At 41.3% G+C, this 23,923-nt stretch overlaps 1 protein-coding gene and 1 long non-coding RNA gene across 15 annotated transcripts in view; one reads left to right on the forward strand and one right to left on the reverse strand.

Moving 5' to 3' along the window:
* The window catches only part of APBB2 (amyloid beta precursor protein binding family B member 2), a 363,075-nt gene that overhangs the window by 50,304 nt on the left and 288,848 nt on the right, over positions 1-23,923 (forward strand). For 11 of the 14 annotated variants that reach the window (XM_035005075.1, XM_035005076.1, XM_035005081.1 and 8 more), the window contains exon 2: positions 21,039-21,196. The gene's annotated coding sequence lies outside the window, so the exon portion shown is untranslated. Of the gene's footprint in view, positions 1-17,985; positions 18,442-18,887; positions 19,300-21,038; positions 21,197-23,923 lie in introns of those variants that run through there. The other 3 variants (XM_035005072.1, XM_035005074.1, XM_035005073.1) reach the window with 3 other exon arrangements.
* Positions 8,649-22,091, reverse strand: LOC118010584. The gene is made up of 3 exons (XR_004679248.1): positions 21,991-22,091; positions 9,075-9,218; positions 8,649-8,866 (listed from the first exon to the last, which is right to left on the reverse strand). It is a non-coding gene; the product is annotated as an uncharacterized LOC118010584 (long non-coding RNA).

Here is a 23,923-nt window from a genome sequence, read left to right on the forward strand (position 1 = left end):
AGAGATTTAATGGTTTAAGGGAAACGGTTTATGACTCGGATGGTGAAACTTTCTGCAGATGGGGCTAAAGGGAAAATATACCCACTTAAAATCCGTTGTAAAATAAGACTTAAGAATGAAAGTGAAGATCCAGAATTATTTGTGGAGGGTAGACAGTATGTTAACCCTGGTATGTACTTAAACACCCGGATGTAATCTAGTCCTCTAAAAAAAATAGCCATGTCTTTAGGGATCACTTAAGAATATTCCTAAGTGAAAATAATCAACTTCTAAGTTACAACTTCCTGTGGTTCTAAAAACATCTAGGATTTATTGTTTGTGCTTATGTTAAATCTAGTGTGATACAGGATTTGGAATCCAGAGGATAAAATAGTTGTTTCAGTTATGTAAAGGTTAACATTTAAGGAGAGGTGATACTGTTCCACTTTTTTAGGCACTCTGTAAGTAGGTTTTTGTTTTTGTTTTTTAAAGGGATTTATCATCAAAGAAGGTATCTATTAAGAACTTAATTGGGTTTGTGCTGTCTGGTACAAACAGAAACTATTGTGTCCTCTTAATTAGATAAAAGGAAATTATGTGTCTTGGGATCTTCTCTAAATCACAGGAGCTTTCTCTTGTGCCCTGTTGTCACTGTGTTAGCAATTTGTACTGATCATAATTTGTGTGTACATTCAAAATGGGTTGTGAATCAGAGATTGAATTTGTGACTTAAACACTTACTTGCATTTTATCCCTAAATAAATATAAAGCCCTTCAGAACTTATCTTTTCTTTACCATGAATTTTCTTCCTCCTGCAAGCCTTGTTGCTGAAACATTAGAGAATGTTTTATATTTGATGTGGGTTTTAGTACACAGCTATGAAAGTATGTTACTTGAGGTACTGTAGAAATAGTATTTTTTCTTCAAGAAAATTGTTTCCTTTCTCTTAAAGCTGCAGATCAGCTTTTCATATCTTCAGCTCTTCCTGCCTTCAGTCCCCAGGTTACTTCCTTTTCTCTTTGGTCATCCCCATTTGCCCAGTTCAGGGTCCCGTTAACTGGATTATTGAAATCCAAACTGGATTCCCCACCTCTAATACATTCTCGGTGCTGTTGCTAATGTTCTACAATACAGATAGAGTGCTATTCCACTTTCAAACATGCTTGATGATTCTCGGACCCCCAGCATATATTCAGGATCTTTCATTACCAAACTCTTTTCCTATAAGATATTTTCCCTGTCAGCACTGCTGTCGATTTAAAATATGCCAGAGACATTCCCATCTTGCTAACATTGACCTAGCTACCTCTATGTCCTATTGCCTTTTGCTTCGTGTGGGCCCAAACCAAATTTTTCAAAGTCCAGTTTAGGTCCCACCTCATCCTTGAAATTCTTCTAGAGCCTTCTCAGGTAGTTCTCAGCTGGTGTTTATCACTCTCATTGGATTGTGTGTCTTCCCTGAGATAAGGATCATGTCTTATTCACCTTGGTATTCCATCAGCCTTGCCCTTATTGACATTCCATAGATAGTTGTTGGATTGAATCAACAATTAAATGGAACTTATTCCTGGGGCGCCTGGGTGGCTCAGTCGTTAAGCGTCTGCCTTCGGCTCAGGTCATGATCCCGGGGTCCTGGGATCGAGCCCCGCATCGGGCTCTCCGCTCCGTGGGAAGCCTGTTTCTCCCTCTCCCACTCCCCCTGCTTGTGTTCCCTCTCTCGCTGTGTCTCTCTCTGTCAAATAAATAAATAAATAAATCTTTAAAAAAAAAATGGAATTTATTCTTTTAAAACAGAAGGAAGGAGGGAGGAAAAGAGAGGAAGAGAGAGGGAACACACATGGGTGAGTCCCAGCATACTTCCTTTATGTCAGGTACAGGGCAGAGCATTGTGGGGAGATCAAAAGAAAACTGCAAAATCCAGACTATGGGAAACCCTAGAGGACAATTGGCCTGGTGTCTTCAGTGACTACATTGTTAGAAAACAGAGATGAGTAGAGGACCTAGAGATTAAGAAATACACCACTCCATTGCAACGTGTAGACTTCCTATGGATTCGGATTCGAACAAACTGTAAAGGATACAAGACAGCTGGGGAAATGTGAGCACTGATTGATTGGATAACTGATGTTAAGAAATTATGATTCATTTGGATGGGTGTGATCAAGCTGATGCATTTATGCTTTAAAGTAACCTTATTTTTAAGAGGTCCATACTGAGATACCTGCAGATGAAAGTCTGTGATGTCGGGGATTTACCTCCAAACGACCTGGTGTTGGGGGTGGCGGTGGAGGGGAAGGGAAGTAGGGTGGGTATGGGAGAGCAAACAAGACTGGCTGTGAGTTGGTAATTGTTGAAGCTGGTAGATGGCTGTGTGGGGGTTCATTCTTTCCACTTTTAAGTTAAAAAAATTTTTTTTATTGATGTATAGTTGATATTTTAAGTTTTTTCTTTTCTTTTTTTTAATTGAAGTATATAGTTGATACTTTCTACTTTTTTATGTGTTTGAAAGTTTCTGTGATAAAATGTATAGAATTAAATAAGGGCTAAGACATGGGTCTTGGTTTTAAATAATTGAAAGAACATGAAACTGGAGTCTGGGAAGCTCAGATTCTAACCCTGGTTCTCCAATGACCTGAATGACCTGGAGTCACCCATTTAACATTTCTGGATTCCACAGACTCTCCCCGAGTAAATGAGTTCATTGGATGGGATCCTCGTTGTCAGTGGCTACCTGGAGTGCTACAATTTTGAAAGATATTTGGGGCGTGCTCTCCGGGAGAAAGATTCTAGAATCAAGGAGCAATGTCCATGAAGGGCTTGGTTTTTCACTCAAGCTGTTTGTCAGATCCTGGTTCCAAACCGGTCACCTCCTTTTCCCTAGGGAAACTGGCAGAATTCTGTAATACAAGTTGTCAATTTGAGTTGATAGGATTTCAGCCATAGAGCAAGGAGTCGTACAATCAGCTGGGTTGTCTTATTCCTGAGTTATTTCTGTGTGTCTAGTGATTAGGGGCTCAGGCTCTGGAGGCCAGGTTCAAATCCCAGCTGAACTACAAGCTGTGTCACCTGGACCGGATACTTCACCTGCCTTCGTCAGAGGGTTGTGGTGAGGACTGAATCAGCTGATACATACCTGGCACATAGTAATGGCTTAATAAATGGTAGATATCATTTTTACCAGGTCCATTAGTCTTGTTTGTATTTTGGATTTCTAGTTCTTAGAGACTTTTTGAAGCTTAAGCACATTCGTCATTTTCAGTTTCTTCCTTCCTCCCTCCCTTTCTTCAGGTTAGAAGCACATTGGAGAGCTCACCATAGTCCATGGTAGGTGAGAGGGACACCAAGGTAATCTGGGAAGGGAGTTAGTGACCAGAGTTTGCCTCTTAGAGATCACCCTGCCTGCTGTTCACTTGGTTGCTGATGCTGTGGTTGCTGAGGGCTTTGCCTGAGGTGACTTAGCCAGGGCATTAGTGGAACCAGATCTGGAATCCCAGCTCCTGACTGCTGGTTATTTCTGCGGCCAGGTTCAGCTTCCTGAAGTCTCCTTTGGCATCCTAATTCCTGACTGGGATGCAGTGTGGAGAGGAAAATCTCTGTCTGCTCTATCTGGTATTAAAAAAAATTATCCCCTCTGTTAAGAAGGAATGTCTGGTAATTCTCTAGCATTTGCGGGGGAGGGGGGTGGGAATGGGAGGAAGTGTGGTGTTCCTCACACTCTGACTAATCACTTAGGCAGCAGGGCTCCCGTCATTTCCTTTCTCTGGCTTGGTGACCTCAGCCCTTGTCTTTCTGGTCCAGGAAGGCAGCACCTTGAGCCTTGTCTCCTGCCCGCCCCGCTCTCCCCCATTCCTTACAACCAGCTTGCCTTGGGCCCTGAATCTTTTTCTTATAGTTGTGTGAATCACTTCCCTGTTCTCATCCTTGATGTTTCTCAGTAAATAGCATTGTTTCTCCTCAGGCCTATTGTTTTTCTCCTTAGTTTCTTGATTGCCTTCATTTTCTTTGGATGCTTCTATTTATTTTCTATTCATTAAGCTGAAAATAGGTTTATTAACTTCTCTTATTTATTCCAGGGATGAGATTCCAGTTTATAGATTATCTGCTCCCTTTGCTTTTTCTGCAGCTTTGAGGCACTTGGTGGCTTATGAAAATTCCCTAATAAGGGGGAAAGTAATATCTTTCTAAGACTTCACAGATTACATAGTGATTTTATAGACAAAATAACGTACTAGACTTAAGAGTTGAAAAGGCTAGATTTTATCCTGGGTTTTAATTTCCATTTACAAACCGATTTTCAGACAATTTTTTTTTTTAACTTTTTTCCTACTTCAGTTTTCTCATCTGAAAAATGGGAATCTCTAGGGGTTGTCGGAAGATGATGTATTCTTGGCGTTGATTAAGTTCAATAAGTTCTAGCTCATGTTACTGTGGATATTGTGATCTTATTTGAGCTTCATAGTAGCTGTTTTGAGGTATATTGGACAATTTCTCCCATTTTTAGCTATTTCCAGTAATTCATCTTTGCCTATGAAGAAAAAAGAGATTTAAAGCTAACACCTTTCAGTTGTACATATGTAGCATTAAGACTTGGTGAGTTTGAGATTTGCCCTAAAATCTTCTCCTGGAAGAAGAGGTGACGGGTGAGTGGAGGACTCCTTCCTTGCATCTTTAAATTCAGCGTATTCCTGGTTCAGTACAACCTGAAAAGACTAGGGGTGGGGTGCGGTGTGTGTGTGTTGGGTTGTGTATGTGAGGCCCCTCCTCCAGTCCTGTTTCATTGTCCTTGATTTAGAACTGTGTCCAGGGTTCCTGAGTGCAGCTGATAGGCCAGGAGGTGGTGTGGTGTAGTGGGCAGACCCACCTGGGGTTGAATCTTGGCTCTGCTACAGAACCTCCCTGCTCCTCAGTTTCCTTCTTTGTACAGTAAGTGCCACAAGGTGATCTTCAGGAATGGGGCATGTACGTAAAGGGCCTGCCATGCTGTAGATGCTCAACCACGGTTGGTTCCTTTTCTAGTTTAAAATATATTTCTGATTTATGCAATGGGAACCTCCTGCTAAAGGAATTTCAAGCAGCAGCAGACAGGTTCCAGAAACATTTTTGTGGGCAGAAACATTTTGCTACCCTTGAAACACCCCTGAACTCTCCCCACCCTGCCAAGAAAGGTTGGCCTTGTAGAGTTGGAACTTGCTTTCACCCAGTGTTTCTCCCCTCCAGGTGGGCATTCGAGTGACATTGCTTTGTCAGAATATACATTCTGGGCTCCAAACCAGACCCACTGCCCAGACATGCACGTTTTGGAAAAGCTTTCCAGGTGCTCCTGATGCCACCCTGGCTTAGAGCCACTGCTTTAGACAAACCAGAATGACTTTCTCATGTATCTAAAATACACTTCAATTTAGAGACCTTTAGTTGGGGGTAGCCTTCTGAAGAAATACAGCAGTCCTTTTCTGAGAAGAGAGTGTACTCTTGGCCTTGGTAATCAGGAGTAATGCTTTCATAGTAATGATAATAGCTAACGTAGGTGCTTTACATATATTAAACCATTCAATCCTTGCTGCAGTCCTGTGAGTTAGGTGCTATCATTATGCCCCTTTAGCATGACCTGTCCAGAGTGACACAGCTAGGCTGGGATGGAGCCAGGTATTGGACCCAGGCAACCTGGCTCTGGAGTCAGTGCCCTTGTCCCTCATGTTCTCCATCTCTCTTAATCCCAGATAGGACTGCCATGGAAAAGGGCTTTGGAACATGTGGCTGTTGCCCAAGGGCTGGGGAAATTTGGTAAGAACCAGTAGCCTCTTCTCCACTGACTTTATGTTGTTTCTTGGTATATCCTGGCGGGGTCCCGATTTCAGGAGGAATCATGCATCACGGCAGTTGTGGGTGCAGGCGGGTAGAGCCCACTGACAACCCCTCCTCTCCTATTTATGCCTTCCACTCTCCCACTTATTCAAGTGTTTGGGATTAACTCGCTCCAAGAGTGACAATTTGGGAGTCGCTTATTTGGCTTCTTTTATTATAGTGAAAACGATAGAATAATTGCTTTTTGAAGGTGAAGGCGCCTTTGAGAGAGCCTGAGGAGAATGACTTTCATTTCTTCTGTTCTCAAGAGAGAACAGAACCCAGTTCCCAAGGGCCTGGTGCTGAATAGTCGTTTGAGGAGGGCTTCACGTGGGAGCTCTTTGCCACCAGGAAAAGGGTATAAAATAGCCTGGAGAACACTTGCTTCAGACTCACCTGCCCGGACAGAAAACTGTGGGGCCCTCAGGCCAAGGCAGCCAGTGCAAATTAACAGTAAGAACAGCCACTTGCTGTGTGCCGGGCACTTTGCTAGATCCCTTAGGACACTTTGTTCCTAATTCTCATTGCATCCAGGAGGTGGATGGTACGGTTCCCATTTTATGGAGGAGGAAACGAACTCAGAAAGTTAAATGATGAGTCTCATGGTCACTCAGGTAAGTGACGCAGTCAGGATTCGAACCCATTTCTCTCAGAGTCCCAAGCCTATGAACTTTCTGCGGTGCTTCACCCCTACATCTGTGAAAGAAATCTGTGCACTCAGCTTCACAGTAGACATTAATTTGTAAATACAACTTTCTTTCCTGATTTAACATCAGGATTTTCTTTTGACTAGAAGGAATAAAATAAACACTGCTAAATGTTGTCCTGAAATGAAGGAAGTAAAAAGGACTGACTGAATGAATGAATGAATAAGTGAGCGAGCGAGCTGGACTGGTGGTGGATATGTAGAGCTCGGGGGGGGGGTCCCCTCTCCCAGGATACTCAGGAGCTCTGATCATCTTCTTTTAAACAAGTCTGTTGGGGTTAAAATGATATCATATCTGGACCTTGAAGTAGCAGCTTGTATTTTTAGCTACGTTTAATGCCTGACTTCTTTACCCTTGATTTCTTTCCCTTCAATTAATTATTCCTCCTATTCGTCCCTTTTTCTTTTTTCCCAGCTGTCCTTTCCAGAAGAAGGTTTTGCTTGCCAGGATTATTTGGTCAAAGGTGGATAACACATGTAATTTTAAAAGTTCAGATTCCTTTGGAAAAAATCTGAAAAGAATAAAGACATATCCATCAATTTATGAACTTTGAAAATTAGGATGAGCTTTCCAACAAATGTTGTTATTATAATACTTACTGTTCCATTTTCAATTCAGACATTATGGATGCCCTGAGGAAACAGACCCAGGGGGAAAATAAGATGTGATCATATTAATTATGATTTCACTTCTGTGGTTAAATAGGTTTCCAGCTAGAGCCAGAGTTGCTTCTTAATTAAACAAATATTTCATGAGGGCCTGAAATCTGCCAAACCCTGTACTAGCCTTTGATTTCACCTGTTTGTTGGGTGGGAATGCCATTTCTGCTCTGAGTTGGTTTTAAACATTCTTTGCAGCAGCCCTCGGCGTAATTTATTAGGTCAGAGTTTAGGAATGTTACTCCATGAAAGCCGCTTTTCCACGTGCTTGAAGGGTAACACCACGTCTGTCTATCGGCTGTGTACTGTGTCTTTCGCATTTTCTCTTACTCTACTCCTTTCTCCTCCTTCCTTTCCTTGCCTTCCTTTCTTGATTAGGTAGAAATACCAAAGTTAACTTAAGTTGTATAGATCCGTGTTTTCCATCCAGTGGCCTTCAGACCATCAACATTATCATCACTTGTGCTTGTTAAAAATGTATAATCTTGCGGGGTGCCTGGGTGGCTTAATTGGTTAAGCGGCCGACTCTTGATTTTGGCTCAGGCTCAGGCTGTGATTTCAGTGTTGTGAGACTGAGCCTCGTGTAGGGCTTCGTGCACAGTGTGGAGTCTGCTTAAGACTCTCTCTCTGCCTCTCCCTTTGCCCCTCCCCCCTCCAAATAAATAAATAAATCTTAAAAAAAGTGTATATTCTTGCAACAACATGGGTGCACCTAGAAGGTATTATGCTAAGTGTATTAAGTCAGAGAAAGACAAATACCATATGATTTCATTTGTATGTGTAACCTAAAAATCAAAACAAATGAATAAACAAACAAAAAGCAGAAACAGACCCATTAATACAAGGAACAAACTGAAGGTTCCCAGAGGGGAGGGGGTTGGGAGAATGGGCAAAATGGTGAAGGGGCATGGGAGATGGAAGCTTCCAGTTATGGAATGAATAAGTCAAAGGGATAAAAGACACAGCATAGGGAATATAGTCAATGCTATTGTGATTGTGTTGTGTGGTGACAGACGGTAGCTACACTTGTGAGCAGAGCATCAAGTACAGAGTTGTCGAATCACTGTGTTGTACACACGAAACTAAGGTAACATTGTGTGTCAACTATAATTCAATTAGAAAATGCATATTCCTGTGCCCCAGCCCGGATCTGAATGTGAGAACTGCTGAATTAGAGTTACATGTAGTCACAGCATTGTTTTTAAAACTCACAGTAGAATGTTCTATTTCTCTCTTTGAATAAACAGGCAATCTCATTTTCTCCCTGAGTTAATGTGCTCTGATAAAAAAATGAAGATGAAAACAATAAAAGAAAAAAAAAAACACTTCCAAAAAGAATTCTGGAATTAGGTTTCAGAACTTAAGAAACTTTCTTTAGATTTTTACTGAAACTCAGGTTGTTCCTTCACATACCGTGTGTGGATATCCTCAAATTACTGTTATTAGCAAACTATCCAATTCTTTGACTTTTTAAAAACAACAAAAGTTTAATGGTGACCAAAGTCATTAATTTGAAGAGGAGTCACAGAGTTGGGCTGGGTGGGCAAGACTGAGTAGAACCAGGTTCTGCGTTGTGCCCATCAGAGCCTTTCAGCATTCTGGGCCTCAGTGTTCTCTGCCTAATAACAGATGACATGGATATTCAGTGACTTCCCTTCTGGTTCTGATGGAGTTGGACCCTGTGGGAAGAGAAATAGAAGATGTTGACAGATAGGCCAGTATGTTGGAGAGAAAGTTTTATCTTGGTAAGAGGGACTTTTAAAAATGAAATACATGAAGACTGAAGGAACCAGAGTCCATCAGTCCATAAAGAATAAAAATATTGAAGTTAAAAAGAAATGATTGGGAATTTCTTGTACTCATTCAGAACAACAATGCAGTACTCACCCGGATTCCCGGTTATTGAAACTCAATCAGGAAATGGACTTCCTTAAGGCGAGGACCGTCCTTTGTTTGACGCATTTCATTTGCTGTTTCCAGGTACATTTGTGCCATTTTATAAATTTGAGTAGAAGTGGGTGATGGTAGGACCTGGGGAGAGCATATGTCTTACATCCTAGAAACTGCCACTATTGGAGGAAAGAAACAAAGCATCCTGCCTTAAAAGATTCATCCGTATGAAGCTAATTCCAACAGCTGGAGAATTGGGGAGAAATTCGAGTTTAGTCAATGATGTCTTGGTTATGCTGTTGTATTCCATTTTTCTGTATTCATTTATGGAGAGAATGATGAATATCAAAGGTGGCAAAGAACATAAAGACCAGTGTTCCTTAAATCTCAATAATTTATGGACCTCTTTATTTAGAGGAAATAATTTCTCACAAATCCACTCTACTGACATAAATATTTTTATTATTAAGTAGTTGAAATATGCTCAAACATAAAAGTAGGTATAAACTCCTTACGCTTCAGCTCTTTTATTAACTATAAAACAATGACAAATTTATAGAGTAAATTCAAGCAAAACTACAAAACCAATAAAATGCAAATTAACATTAGTTTATCGTGACAGGTAATTTTGTTTGACTAAAATAAAACCTCCCCTTGGAAATGTGATTATGGTTCTGTTGCCAAAGTTCTAGTTCTTTTGGGATCTGTATGAAACTCAGTTCTCTGTCTTCTTCCCTGTATTCGAAGCTTCCTTCATATAAAGCACCGTCTTTTGGCAGGAATGCATGATTTGGGTTTTAATTTATTTTCATTTATTTTTCTTACTTGTCCTTTGATGATTAAAATTATACTACTAGATGCCATGCCAATCAGAAAGATAAATGCAAGCTCACTTTTGATCACTCAAGAATTTGGAACTTGGTACCTAGTTGCACATGGGACAGTGGAGGGAAGAGAGGGATCGTTGGTACATGCCATATTGGGTTTCAGATTTGGATGAGAGTGAATGGTGTCACTGAGCAAAATATAAAACAAAGGACAAAAAGTAGGCTTTGAGGGAAGATCATTAGTAGGGGACTTAGATTTCTAGCAGTATAGTGGATTGGATACTCTAACACACTTCCCCATTGTTACCTGGATAAAATATTTTTTAATATACTTCTGGGATCCCGGAAGCTAAGACATTTCCAAAATCTCCTACCTCAATTAGATCAACCATCAAAGGGAAAATTAAACCAAAGGTGTATAAACAACCACAAAAGATGGGTTGCCACACTGCTGATATCACAACTGTGGTTGGAGACTAAGCCTTTGGTCAGTGGCAAGGTGGGAGCAGCCTGCATTCCACCAGGACCTCGAAAAGAACCTAAGATGGCCCGGGTAGGTAGTGCCCATTGGCTTTTGGCAGAAGCAAATACAATTCCTTTCTGGAGGAAGGCATCCCTTCTTTGGACCTTAGGATTCTCCTAAGATCAACCAAATATGAGTTCAGAATAAAAGATCTCCAATTCTTCTAGAAAACAAACCACCAAGAGTGAGAGTCACCAGAAACAAACAATACATTTAGAACCCTGAGAACTTTAGATATTAAAATTATGATACAGAATATAAAATAACAATGTTTGAAATGTTTTAAGAAATAAAAGTTAATCACAAATAAGTGCAAAGAGCATGAGATAAAAATTGACCAGGGATATTATGTAGCCATAAAAAGAAGGAAAGGTTACCATTTGTGACAACTTGGATGGGCCATGAGGGCTTTACATTAAGTGAAATAAGTCAGAGAAAGACACATACTATATGATCTCACTTATATGTGGAACTAAAAAAACCCAAACTCATAGAAACAGAACAGATTGGTGGTTGCCATAGGAGAGGAGTGGGGGAAATGGGGAAGGTGGTCAAGGTACAGACTTCTAGTTACAAATAAGTTCTGGGGATATAATATAGCATGGTGACTGGAGTTAACAATACTGTTTTTTATATTTGAAAGTTGCTAAGAGAATAGATCTTAAAAGTTCTCATCAGGGGGCACCTGGGTGGCTCAGTTGGTTAAGTGTCTACCTTCTGCCTTAGGTTTAGGTCATGATCCCAGAGTCCTGCTCAGTGGGGAGTCTGCTTCTCCCTCTGTCTCTCCCCCCTGCCCCCATGCTCACCTTCTCTCTCTGTCTCAAATAAATAAAATATTTTTTTAAAAAATTCTTATCAGAAGAAAAAAAAGTGGTAACTATGGGAGGCGACTGATGTTAATTAAACTTACTGTAGTAAACATTTTGCAGTATACAAATATCAAATCATTATGTTGTATCTTAAACACCTTAAACTGATACAGTGTTATATGTCAATTATATCTCAATAAAATGGGGTGGGGTGGGGTGAAAGATTGTGTACAAGAGCAGTATAAACCTAGGTGTTTTTGTTGTTGCTGAAAAGAAAATTGACCAGGCAGATTTGGAAAAATACAAACAAACAAAAACAACACCTAAGGAAAAAATTGTAACTGTTGAAATAATAATTCAATAATTAGAAACAGCTGAAAGAGTAATCAGCTAGAAAAAAAGCTTGAAGGAATTATCCAGAATGTAACATAGAAATGAGAAGAAAAACATGAAAGCGTAGTTGAAGGGTAGAAGGGCTATAAGGAGATCCGTTCAGAGCCCCAGAAAGATAATAGAACAAATGGAGGGAAGTTATATTTGAAGATCTAGTGTATCATATCCAGAGAGAGTTTATGAAGGACATAAATGACCAGTGTTCCTTAAATTCAAATAATTTATGGACAGATAAGGGAAGCCCAACATAAACTAATAAGGATAAATAAAACAAAATCCATGTCTACAAATAGGAAAACTTCAATACACCAAAATAAAAAAGATGATCTTAAGAACACCCAGAAAGAAAAGGCTGATTGTTCATCAAGGGAATAATGAGCTGAGTTCTCAACAGCAGTGATTGAGGCTGGAAAAAATATCTTCAAAATACTAAAAGAAAATACTGCTGATTATATATCAGCAAAACTGTCATTCAAGAAAAAGGCAAAATATGCTTTCCAAAAATCTAAATCTTGCCACAGCAGACCTTTATTAAGAAACTGCTTAAAGAAAATACTTCAGGAAGAAGAAAGTGGTTCTGGGAGGAAGGGCTGAGATGCAAAAAGGAGTGATGAAGAAATTGATAAACATGTAGATGAAAATGAAATAAAATTAAAAGTTTTTTAAAAATTAAAAATTAAAAATTAAAAATTGTCCTTGGTCTACTAGCCACACTTCAGGGCATGTGGGGCCAGTGGCTATTACTGTATTGAATAACAATTCCATCACTGAAGAAAAGTTCTGGTAAACAGCACTGTTGTAGAACAATGAAGGGAAATACATTAAGATAATCTTTGCAGTTCGTTATAAGATGCCATTGTTTGTAAGAGCCACCTTTATATATGTGTAAAACGTTTTAGGAAAAACATTGCCAATATTTTTAAGTGATCTCTAACACCTAACACACCAGGTGGGACTTCAATTTACAACCCCAAGATCAAGAGTTGTATGCTCCACGGACTGAGCCAGCCAGGCACCCACCCCTATTGCCAGAATTTTTTAAGATGCCCTTTTTAAAAGACATATCTCAATATTACCTGTGTGGAAATGTGAAGAAATGTGCCTCTTAGGATGGTTGCCATTTGGGGTTAGAGTATTAATGGCATTGGCATCCAGGAGTGGTGATCCAAGTAGGTTGCCCATAGAGCGGTCAAGGGGGAGGTCTGGCCTGGAGACAGAGCGTGGTGTGTTCTTTGCATAGCGTATGTCTCAATGAATGTTTGATGAGTGAATGGGGGATGTACTGCATGGGTATATGGGAGTCATCAGAATACCCGGTAGCTGGGCCTGGCAATGTGGCTGAAGTCACCAGAAGATTTGTGTGAAGTATGAGGAGAGTCACGATGAAGCCTTTATGAACACCATTGGTATTCTCCTGGTCATGCAAAAGGGAGTCTCAGGAGGAACCTGAGAAAGAGCCTTGAGAGAGGTGGGGAAGAACCAGGAAGACTTTGGGCCACCTGAGACTGAAGGGTGAGGAGGTGAGACGTTGCAGAGACCCTGACGAGATAAGGCCAATGTATTCCTGAAGTTAAGTGTCAGCCTGCTTTGTGTGATAGGGGCAAGCATTGACAATCACCAAGCATCAATAATTATTTCTGCCAGGGCATCCAAGAAGACTTCAAGAAGGAGGTCATATTTGGGCTGGGCTTCAGAGGACGAACCTTTGGCACATCTGAGTGGTAGGGCAGGGCAGTCTGGGCAGATGGAGTAACACGAACGAAAGCCTGAAGTTGTGAGGAGGCAGTAATTCCTAAAGAGCTGGACTTCACTGTGTCCAACTTCTTTCTAGGTAAAGTCTTGTGTTGATGCAGGAACATATGTTCCCTAAGATCAGAAGCACACCTTTTACTCATCTCCGGTCCAGTTGGAAGGTAATTAAAGTAACTCTGCAGACCTGACCAGATACCTCCCAATGCTCTAAATAGACCATACGTTATACATGATTTTCAGAACATTATCTTAGATACAGAATTTATTACTGAATTTTGGGTTTTAAGCTCTGTGTGGAAAACTGTAATGCCTACATTCCATTACAGATGAGGTAGTCATAGGACATCCTGAGACTACAGAGTGGAAAAGAGACTTGGCTTGCTGACGTTCACCAGATGCTGAGAAACTATGGGACCGACTTGGGTGAAAAATCCCAGGTCTTGGATTGAAAAGCCGGGTAACATTAGTCAAGTTACTTGACTTCTTTATGCCTCAAATTTCCCCATTTAAAAATAGCCATATAATAATAGTTCCTACTTGAGGATGAATGTGAGGATTCATGGAAAGCACTTAGCAAAACAGTTACCCGTTATTATGATGCAAGTATTCCAGGGGCGCCTGGTGGTGCAGTAGGTTAAGCATCTGACTCTTGGTCTGACTCTCGGTTTCGGTGCAGGTCGTGATCTCAGGGTTGTGGGATCGAGCCCCATTTTGGGCTCCACGCTCAGCGTGGAGTCTGCTTGACATTCTCTTCCCCCTCTGTCCCACCCCACCACGTGCACATTCTCTTTCTCTCTCTCTCTCTAAAATAAAACAACATCTTAAAAAAAAAAAAAGTATTCCAGTACCTTTTTCTATAAGGCAGTAGAGTAAAACCAGTGGTTCCCAATTATGACTGTGCATCAAGCATCATGTAGGGATAGTTTTAAAAAACCTAAGGTTGCCCAGATACTCCCCCAGACCTGGTATGTATGTCAGGGTACTTGGGCTTCTGGGCTTTGTATTTTTTTGTACGAATTCCAGGTTTAGGAAGGCTTCCTCTGGACTTGTGTATCATTTTGGTCATTTTTATTTGGATATTTACTTTCTTCCTTGCTAACCCGTATTTTGAACGTTGGCTCTTCCCGTTTGTTGAGTATGTGAGCTTTCAGGTTATTAATCCTGGTCAGTGTGTGGATCTTTACTGCCTCCCTTCTTTTCTCTTTTTCCCTCTTTCCTCGTCCCCTTCCCCACTGTCCCATACTGAATTTTTAGACAGTTGAGTTGACAGTGTCCTGGACAGCCTAGTTCTCAGGCCCTTTTTATTTATTTTTGTAATGAAACAGATTTAAAAAAGAAACTTTGCTAAGGCAGACATTTGGCATGTTAAAATTGAACTTCAGTTTAGTTTCTAAAATAAATAATTCCACTTTTTTTATTCTTTAAAAAATGACTGCTCCAGGAAATGCTTCTAAAATAACCTATATTCCCCTTGTTAAAACTGGGATTGTTATTGGATGGATTCCAGTGAGTGTTCTTTTTCCTGGGGTGGGGGGGTGAGAGGACAGGGACAGTGTGGGGAGAGTGGTCACACAGAGGCCAACACACACAGATTGTAGTCCCTCACACCTAACAGTGCAGTTCATATGATGGCAGTAAATTATACGGTATATTGTAAAATGTGGTCTGGAGATTAAAAGAAGAAGGAAGATGTTTACTGTATCTAGATCAATTAGAATATTCCTTTTAACTTTTGTGTGGAGGTCTTTTGGTTAAAAGAATCCCTGTGTTGCAGCAGAAGTAGCCTTGCTGCTTCCTCGATTTAGTTCATATATTTTACATTTCATGTGAATGAGGAAGGACTGAAATGTCAGCTTTGTCAGGGTGGAAATTTTGGTCAGTGCTTAAATCTTCTTTTTTTAAAGATTTTTATTTATTTGGGGTGCCTGGGTGGCTTAGTCGGTTAAGTGTCTGCCTTCGGCTCAGGTCATGATCCCAGGGTCCTGGGATCGAGCCCCACATCGGGCTCCCTGCTCCTTGGGAGCCTGCTTCTCCCTCTCCCTCTGCCTGCCGCTCTGCCTACTTGTGCTCTCTCTGTCAAATGAATAAAAACCTTTAAAAAAAAAAAGATTTTTTTATTTGACAGAGAGATAGCAAGACAGAGAACACAAGCAGGGGGAGCAGCAAAGGGAGAGGGAGAAACAAACTCCCCACCGAGCAGAGAGCCCGATGTGGGGCTGGATCCCAGGACCCTGGGATCATGACCTGAGCCGAAGGCAGACACTTAACCGACTGAGCCACCCAGGTGCCCCTAAATAAATGAAATCTTAAAAAAAAAAAGAACTCGTAAAGGTAACAATACCTGATGTTTGTCTGGTATTTGGATTAGAGGCCACCTACATGTTCCCATAGTTCCCTGTGCCTCACACACATCACAGTGCATTCTTTAACCTAAGTCCTTGCAGGAAGGACTGGGTCTCTTGTCCGTGGTTGGGTCCTCAGTGCCTTATCTGGCAGCATTGCAGTTTCTTAGTAAATATTTGTTGAATGAACACATAGTGTTAAAATTTCTATAATGCTTTCATATTTGGTTTTATCAGTTGGAAATCCCAGGAAGTTGGCTGATAGTATCACCCCAGTTTCACAAATGATGGAACGAAGGTTAAAGAGAATAAATTAGTTATCCCAAAAAGCCTCAGGCCTAAGTAGCAGAGCTAGGACTATAAGCTCTAAATCTGCTCATTTGTTCATCCCCTGTTCTTTCCAGAACAGCCTTTAAAACATTAATAAGCATAAATTCCCCCTCTTTGCTCCCCAAGTTAAAACCCTCTCTACTTGAGAGCATGACACGGGAAGTTACCTTATGAAACCTTTTCCGAATTACCTACTGTCTTCCCCATCAGCTACAATCTTTTTGGGCCAGTTTGGATTATTCATAATAGATTCTTCTAAGTTGCCTGTGATGGGTGCCTATGATACATTCTTTTTGAAAAAAAAAAAAAAATAACAATTTTAATGCTGTATTCTTTTCCCCCAAACATTTTAAGGTGTAAATTTATTAATACTATGAATCTAAGTTTTTAAAGTCAAATTTCCAGGGGCGCCTGGATGGCTCAGTCGGTTAAGCATCTGACTCTTGGTTTTGGCTCGGGTCGTGATCTCAGGGTCCTGGGATTGAGCCCCGTGTCGGGCTCTGAGCTCAGTGCGGATTCTGCTCGTCCCTCTCCCTCTGTTACTCTCTCTCTCTCTCTCAAGTCAATCAGTCTTTAAAATAAAATTTCCAAAGTGGTGAGAGGAATGTTCTCCAATGTATTTTTGCCTGGTCCTTCTGATCATTTTGAGATAGAAATTTCTTTCTTTTTTTTTTTAAGATTTTATTTATTTTTTGACAGAGCCAGTGAGAGAGAGAACACAAGCAGGGGGAGTGGGAAAGGGAGAAGCAGGCTTCCTGCCAAGCAGGGAGCCCGATTCGGGGTTTGATCCTAGGACCCTGGGATCATGACCTGAGCCGAAGGTAGATGCTTAATGACTGAGCCACCCAGGCACCCCGAGATAGAAATTTCTGAAGTGTTGAATTGGCTTGGCTGATATTTCTGGACTCAGGCTCAAGAGAGAGAAACCTTCCCTCTGATATTAGGATAGAAAAAATAAAACACCGACCAAACATTTAAGAGTCTCAAATGGTGGCAAACATCTGGGTGCACATTTTGCCAAAGGCATTCACTGAAGCTAAAGACCAAGCAACACACAGCCAAGGTTCTAAGAAAGGACTTCAAAATCTATGAATCTGATCTAATTCTAATTTATGTTTCGTCTCTGTTGGAAAGATCATTTGGTGGCTCCAGCAAGATTTTATCCGATTTGATTAGTGGGTGAGAGTTGGTCCTCCCAGACCACTAAATTTGAACTTAACCATCATTACCTTACAAATAACTTTAAAAGAGGGGTGCCTGGGTAGCTCAGTTGTTAAGCGTCTGCCTTCGGCTCAGGTCATGATCCCAGCGTCCTGGGATCGAGCCCCACATCGGGCTCCCTGCTCGGCTGGAAGCCTGCTTCTCCCTCTCCCACCCCCCCTGCTTGTGTTCCCACTCTCGCTCTCTCTCTATCAAATAAATAAAAACCTTGGGCGCCTGGCTGGCTCAGTTGGTTAAGCGACTGCCTTCAGCTCAGGTCATGATCCTGGAGTCCCGGGATCGAGTCCCACATCAGGCCCCTGGCTCAGCGGGGAGCCTGCTTCTCCCTCTGACCCTCTCCCCTCTCATGCTGTTTCTCTCCTGTGCACTCTCTAATAAATAAATAAATAAATAATCTTAAAAAAATAAAATAAAATAAAAAAATAAAAAATAAATAAAAACCTTAAAAAAAAAAGAATAATTATCTTAACAAATTAAACACACACACACAAATAACTTCAAAGAGTTACTTGAACAATACCCCAAAGCTTTGATTTCATTGTGACATGGCAACACAAATTGAATTCTCTTTGCCCACCGTGGACGTTGACCTTTAGTATTAGAACAGAGGCATCGAGGGGAATAAATAAACTGCCGGTATTGTTTCCTCCAGGATCCAGCCATGGAAATATATGGTAGGGACTTGAGGAGCAGTTTTGCATGGAAAAACAAAAACAAAATAAAAAACCCCTGCATTTTCTTTTTTTTCGCTGGGTGCCTGGCTTCTCAAATGAGGCGGGACAAGCTATTGTGTTTGTTCTGGCTCTTACAAAGCGAGATCACATCATCCCTCGATGCGGCTTGTTTTATTCGCAGCTTCACAACCCATGGCTTTGTTGTCCTGCTGCACAGTAGGGCAGGCTCACGAGCAGTGCGCTGGATCCATACAGGCTTTTCAGGGAGCGTTTCTGAGTTTGTCATTTTGCCATCTGTCCTCTTCTCTCCCCTGGCTTTTCAGACGATCCACATTGTGTTCGACTCTTCGGTTTCTGACTGGGGTGGCGGGGATACTGCCATAGGTAGTATGGCAGTATCTATGGATACTGCCATACTTCAAGAAAGAAGTGGAGGTGAGCAGTATTTCAAATAACTGAGCAGAAAAGAGAAAAATCTTGCTCCCTCTCTGAGGTTTGTATCAGACATAAGATAGGAAGTATTAGGATTATGTTGTGTTATTTCTCAGCGACTGTTGTTTACTTAATTTTTGAAACAACTAATGTCGCCTCCTTAAGCTTTGGGTCATCTGGTCAGGAAGAGGCTGGGACCCGAAGCCATAAATCACTTGTTTCCACCTGGTGGGATGAGCGTGCGTCCTTCTTGTCTCTTACAGGTGGCTCAGTGCAAGTGTCGTATTATCTCGTTGAAAACCTTTTGTCCTGCTTTGAGCCGTGGGCATGCAGTAGGACCAGCAAGCTTTCAGTGTGATCGGCAGTTTCTGGTCAGGACACCTGCTGCCTGAGCACAGTGCGACCATTGTTTCTCAGATTGAACGTGCTCTGGGCACAGCCACCACATCTTTTTTAGCCCGCAGTTGAGTCTTTGGTGTTTTTTTTTTTTTTTATTGGTTTTTTTTTTTTCCCCGTGTGCATTTCATTTTTGGTGGAACAAATGTCTGTCTTGTTCTTCTGGTTTTGCTGGTATGAATTTAACGTGTACGTGTTTCCTGCAAACTTGTATTTCGAAGAGCGCGTGCCAAGGTATCGTGGTGGAAAGAGTGCTGGGTCAGAGTGGTGGAGGCAGGCGATCTGGACCTTTATCCCCGATCCTCTCATCCCTGCTGTGTGGCCTCAGGAAAGATATTGAAACTCTCTGGGCATCCGGGGTCTTCATTTGTAACCTGAGGGAGTTTTGGGGTTCCTGGAATGATGGATTGCCAAGTCCTCCAGTGTTAAGGTTCCACCACTGTGTTTTGTGTTTTCTGGGATGCCAAGATGTCAAAACGGAGTGTCGGTGAAGTGTTCACTAGGGCTGGGCTCCTGTGAGACCGTAAGTAACACCAGGAGGCGCTCTTTTTAATTAAGCAAAAAATAATACGGCATGGTCAGTGATAGAGAGTTTTGGATGCATTAATTAAAGGAGGGAAATAACTATGGTTTTCTTGTCTCCTTTCGGCAAGTTGGCAGTAAACAAACACAAATTTCTTATTTTTAGGAAAGTAGTGTTATTCAGCCCTGGAAATGTTATTGGACACTTGGGTTTTGAACTTATAAATTAAGAATTATTGAGCTCAGATAAATGAAGACTTTTTAATTTATTAGTTCTTACTGTTCAGATGATAAGAAACCCACAGATCAGGCTAATATAGGATAGACATCCGCTTACTGATTTGTATCCCCATCAGTTTAATAAAAATCTTATTTAAAAATATTGTGATTCTACAAGTAATACATATGAGTTGTGGAAAATTTGGAAAACACCAAGAAGGAAAGACAAATAGCTTCTAATTCCATGACTCAGAAATAGTTCTTTTTTCATACTTTTGTGTCTTTAATTATATACACTTAGTTTGTAGAACAAAATTGGGATCATACCATACATATATAACTTTCTTGGGTTCCTTTTGAGATGATTTTTGGGCCTGAGCTTTCAGATGAAGGTGGAGATTAATGTAATATTATGCTTGGCACGCATGTGACAGGGTCTGTTTTGCCTTACAGAAATAGAATTGTAGCCCTAGTATCTGAAAATAACATTTGTCCTGTTCCCTCTTGAACAGGCTTTCAATATTCAGCATATATAGATGTTGTCATAATGAATACTATAATGAACAAATGAGGACTTCTTAATTTATTAGTTCTTAATTATTCACTAATTGCTTTTCTAAGGTTTCCTCACTTTAGTTTTCTGTACCAGAATTGCTAGCTGTAATATCAGTGAGCATAAGTTATTTTAACACTATTTTTCTGGATGCCTTGATTTCTCAGGCTGAAGCATGGTAGCTGGTGTGGGCCAGGCCACAGGTTTGGCATGAAGGAGGGTGGTTAAGAGATTCCTTTTGCCTAAATATATGGTGCATTTGATAATATTTATAATTCACTAGTTGAATATTGGTTTCATATATCATTTTTCTCTAGTAGGAAATGAAAGATGATTAGTTTCCCCTTTGGATTATTTAGCCTATAAAATTTTCTGTTACACCATTTGCTTTGCATTGAAAACGCATTCTAAATCCTGAACCACATTGGAATTCTTTATGACCTTCCCCTTATGTGTCTTTCGGTGGTGCCCTTTGAAGTCCTGAAATGTTTTTATATTTGATTGAGATTAAATCTGGGTTTCATTTTACTTTTTTAAAACATATTGAGCAAGTTAATTTTCTGTTCGAGTTCCTAAGGGGAATGATTCTAGCCCTCTGTGTCCCAAGAATTCAGACTGAGCCTTGCCAGAACATTCCTGTGGTTTTCCACAGGGCAGATCACTGTGTTCATGAAATTTTAGTTGTAGCTTGTGTTTTCTGTGGTTAATTAAAACATCTGGCTTTTGCATTTTCCACAAACAGAGTATAATCATTTGGCCGAACCTTTTCAACAATGATTAAATGCCCCAGTCCTTCTTTAGGATAGCCCAAACTTATCTTTCGGACACCTTATATGCTATTGTCTCTGTTCATTAATGATTTTAAACAGTTGGAAAACCTTTGGGGTTATCCTGCCAAACATAGACTCTTGAGAGAGAGAGTTTGTGAGTACGAATCCCTCCAATGGGCTCTGGCTTTTCCCCTGCAGGTCGGAGCTGCTGTGGGTGAGCTGCTGTGGTCTGTGGCCAAGCATGCTGCTGTGGCCGGATCTGCCCAGCCGTGGAACAGAAACATTTGCTGGATGGAAAATCCATAAAAGAAAGCTCCTGTGAAAGCCGGAGACCGACGCTAATTAAGTAAAATCAGGTTAGTATCAGAGAGGCGGGATGAAGCGGATTGGGTCAGCTAGGGAAAAGCGGTTTTGTTTATTCCATAAAGTGTTTCTGAAACAGCCCCAAATAGTCCTTCCCAGTTATTCGAGAGATTCCTAGCATTGCAGAGATGGCCGGTAGATCCTGACGTATCTCCGTGTGCAGTGAATCGCTGTCTCCTCTCTTTGTCTCCTCTGCCCCACCTTCTTGCTCATCTTCCTCTCCTCTTGCAGAGAAGAGAAAGTCTTCAGCACAACGTATGTAAGAGGCCCCAACCAGAGGCCCCCCATAACAACCGCAGCGACCTTGGCTTGACTTTGGAGAGAAACCCTCTTCTTGAGAGAGCATGGGCTTGCACTGGTGCCTTCAGACTTGCCCTCATTTGTGTTTTCACACTGGGAAGGGGGAGTCATGGAGACCTGCCATTTCTGTTGGGGCGCTTCCGGCCCTGCTTTGCTTGGCGAGATTTTACTTACTCTTATCTCCCCTTAGACAAAAGCTAGCAACATGTTCATTTTTGGCAGTGTGTGCATTTGGCATGAAGATACTCCTATAGCACAGAAGAAAAGAAGTGTCCTGAAAATAATAGGAATGTAGATAAATGCAAAATAGCCTAACGGTAGACCAGGAGAATGAAACAGAACAGCCTCACATGGAGCAGTATGGTGGGGAGAATTCCTTTTGAGAACGTGTATTATACATACAGGTAGGGGCATGACAAACAAGTCCTATTGGATATTCAGGGGGCAACTCAGCATTATGTATCAAGAACAGTTCATAAATACTCACCAGACAGGAGCGGGTCAGCAGTCTCGAGAACCTGTAAAGTAGTGAATGTCTGTTGACTTCACCCACCCAGCATCCCTTTCCTCCTTTCAATGAATCACCCAGATTTTCCCTGGGCAGTTAGTCACCCTTCCTTTGTTTTCAGCCTGTATAGTCGGAGGAGGTGACCTCACTGCCTCTGTTATGGGCATGTGACATAAGCTTGGCTAGTCAGGGTCCCAAGGATCGATTCATGGAGGACCCAGTATTTTCACTGACCCCGTTGCGAAGAGGTTTTTCCTTTTTTTTTTTTTTTTTTAAAGATTTTATTTATTTGCGAGAGAGAGAATGAGAGACAGAGAGCATGAGAGGGAGGAGGGTCAGAGGGAGAAGCAGACTCCCTGCTGAGCAGGAAGCCTGATGTGGGACTCGATCCCGGGACTCCAGGATCATGACCTGAGCCGAAGGCAGTCACTTAACCAACTGAGCCACCCAGGCACCCGAGGTTTTTCCTTTTTCGTGGGTTTGTTAAGCTGGAGCTGCTAGTTTCCCGCTTTGCCACCACTTAAGGGAAAGCCTTTCTGAGAATAAAGTTAACACAGAGGAGATCAGAGCAGGGAGATACAGGAAGTGAGATGAGGCGGGAGGGGGGCGCGCACACACACACAGACACCCAGACACACAGACTCACACACACCTTATGACCCCAGAGGCAGTACCATCTAAAGCCAGCAACTCTGGTTTCACTTTCATGGCAGGTTAGGGAGTTAGTTTGAAATAGATATCCGTCACTTAGATCCAAACAGGTCCTGATTGGGAATGCCTTCTAGGTGTGAGGTCTTAGCGGGAGATGACTGGCACTCCCTGTCTTTAGAGGCTCACAATGGAGGGGATGGGCTGGATCGGGATTCTGACACACAATGTGAAAAATGTATCACTAGAGGTAAAAGCTAAGCTCTGTGGGAGTAGAGGTGCAATTATGAATTCTGCTGGGTGTTGGAGAGACTGGCAGAGAGCTATGATTTAACAAAGGGAGAAGTAGAATTTAGTCTTCAGGAATATTTAAAAAAAATACACTTAATTCAATTACTTGCTTTTTGAGTCTGAAAGAAAGAGAGGCTTTCCAGAGCTTATAGTTAAAGTAAACAGCAGATAAGGAAGATAATTTCAGAGCTTCACGAGTAGTAGAATCCTGGTGTTTGCCGTAAACACAATTGTTTTGGGAGCAGCCAAATGAGAGGTTATCAGAAAGCTGTCCAGAGTTTATTTTAACACTGCAGGGTAACAGCTGCTCTTCTCACTAAAACCTCAGTTGGCTTTCTGTTCAAGCAGAATTCCAAGCATGTCATGAATTTTAAAGATTTATTTCTTCTTCTTATGTTAGACTTTATTATTTTTTATAATTGACACTGCTTTCTTATTTTTAATTTTTATTATTTATTTATTTATTTATTTTTTTGAGAGAGAGGTAGAGTGTGCATGCGCTAGGGGGTGGGCAGGAGCAGAGAGAGAGGGAGAGAGAATCTTAAGCAGATTCCATGCCCCACATGGAGCCCGGCGCAGGGCTCGATCTCACAACCCTGAGATCATGACCTGAGCCGAAATCAAGAGTCAGACGCTTAACCGACTGAGCCACCTCTGCGCCCGTTTGCTTCTTTAAATTAACAGATTTTATTTTTGGGGGGTAGTTTTAGGTTACAGAAGAATTGAGCAGAAAGTATAGAGAGTTCCCACATATCCCCACTACCATTCAGACTTTTCCCTATTAACATCTTGCGTTAGTTTGGTATATTTGTTACAATTGATGAGCCAATACTGATACGTTATTATTAACTAAAGTCCATAGTTTACATTAGGGTTCGCTCTTTGTGTTGTACATTATGTGGGCTTTGACAAATACATAATGATATGTATGTACCATTATAGAGTCACACAGAATGGTTTCAGTGCCCTAAAA

Source organism: Mirounga leonina, unplaced genomic scaffold, assembly GCF_011800145.1.
Source record: "Mirounga leonina isolate KUSES-001 unplaced genomic scaffold, KU_Mleo_1.0 Mir_129, whole genome shotgun sequence".
In the NCBI taxonomy this organism is placed as follows: Eukaryota; Metazoa; Chordata; class Mammalia; order Carnivora; family Phocidae; genus Mirounga; species Mirounga leonina.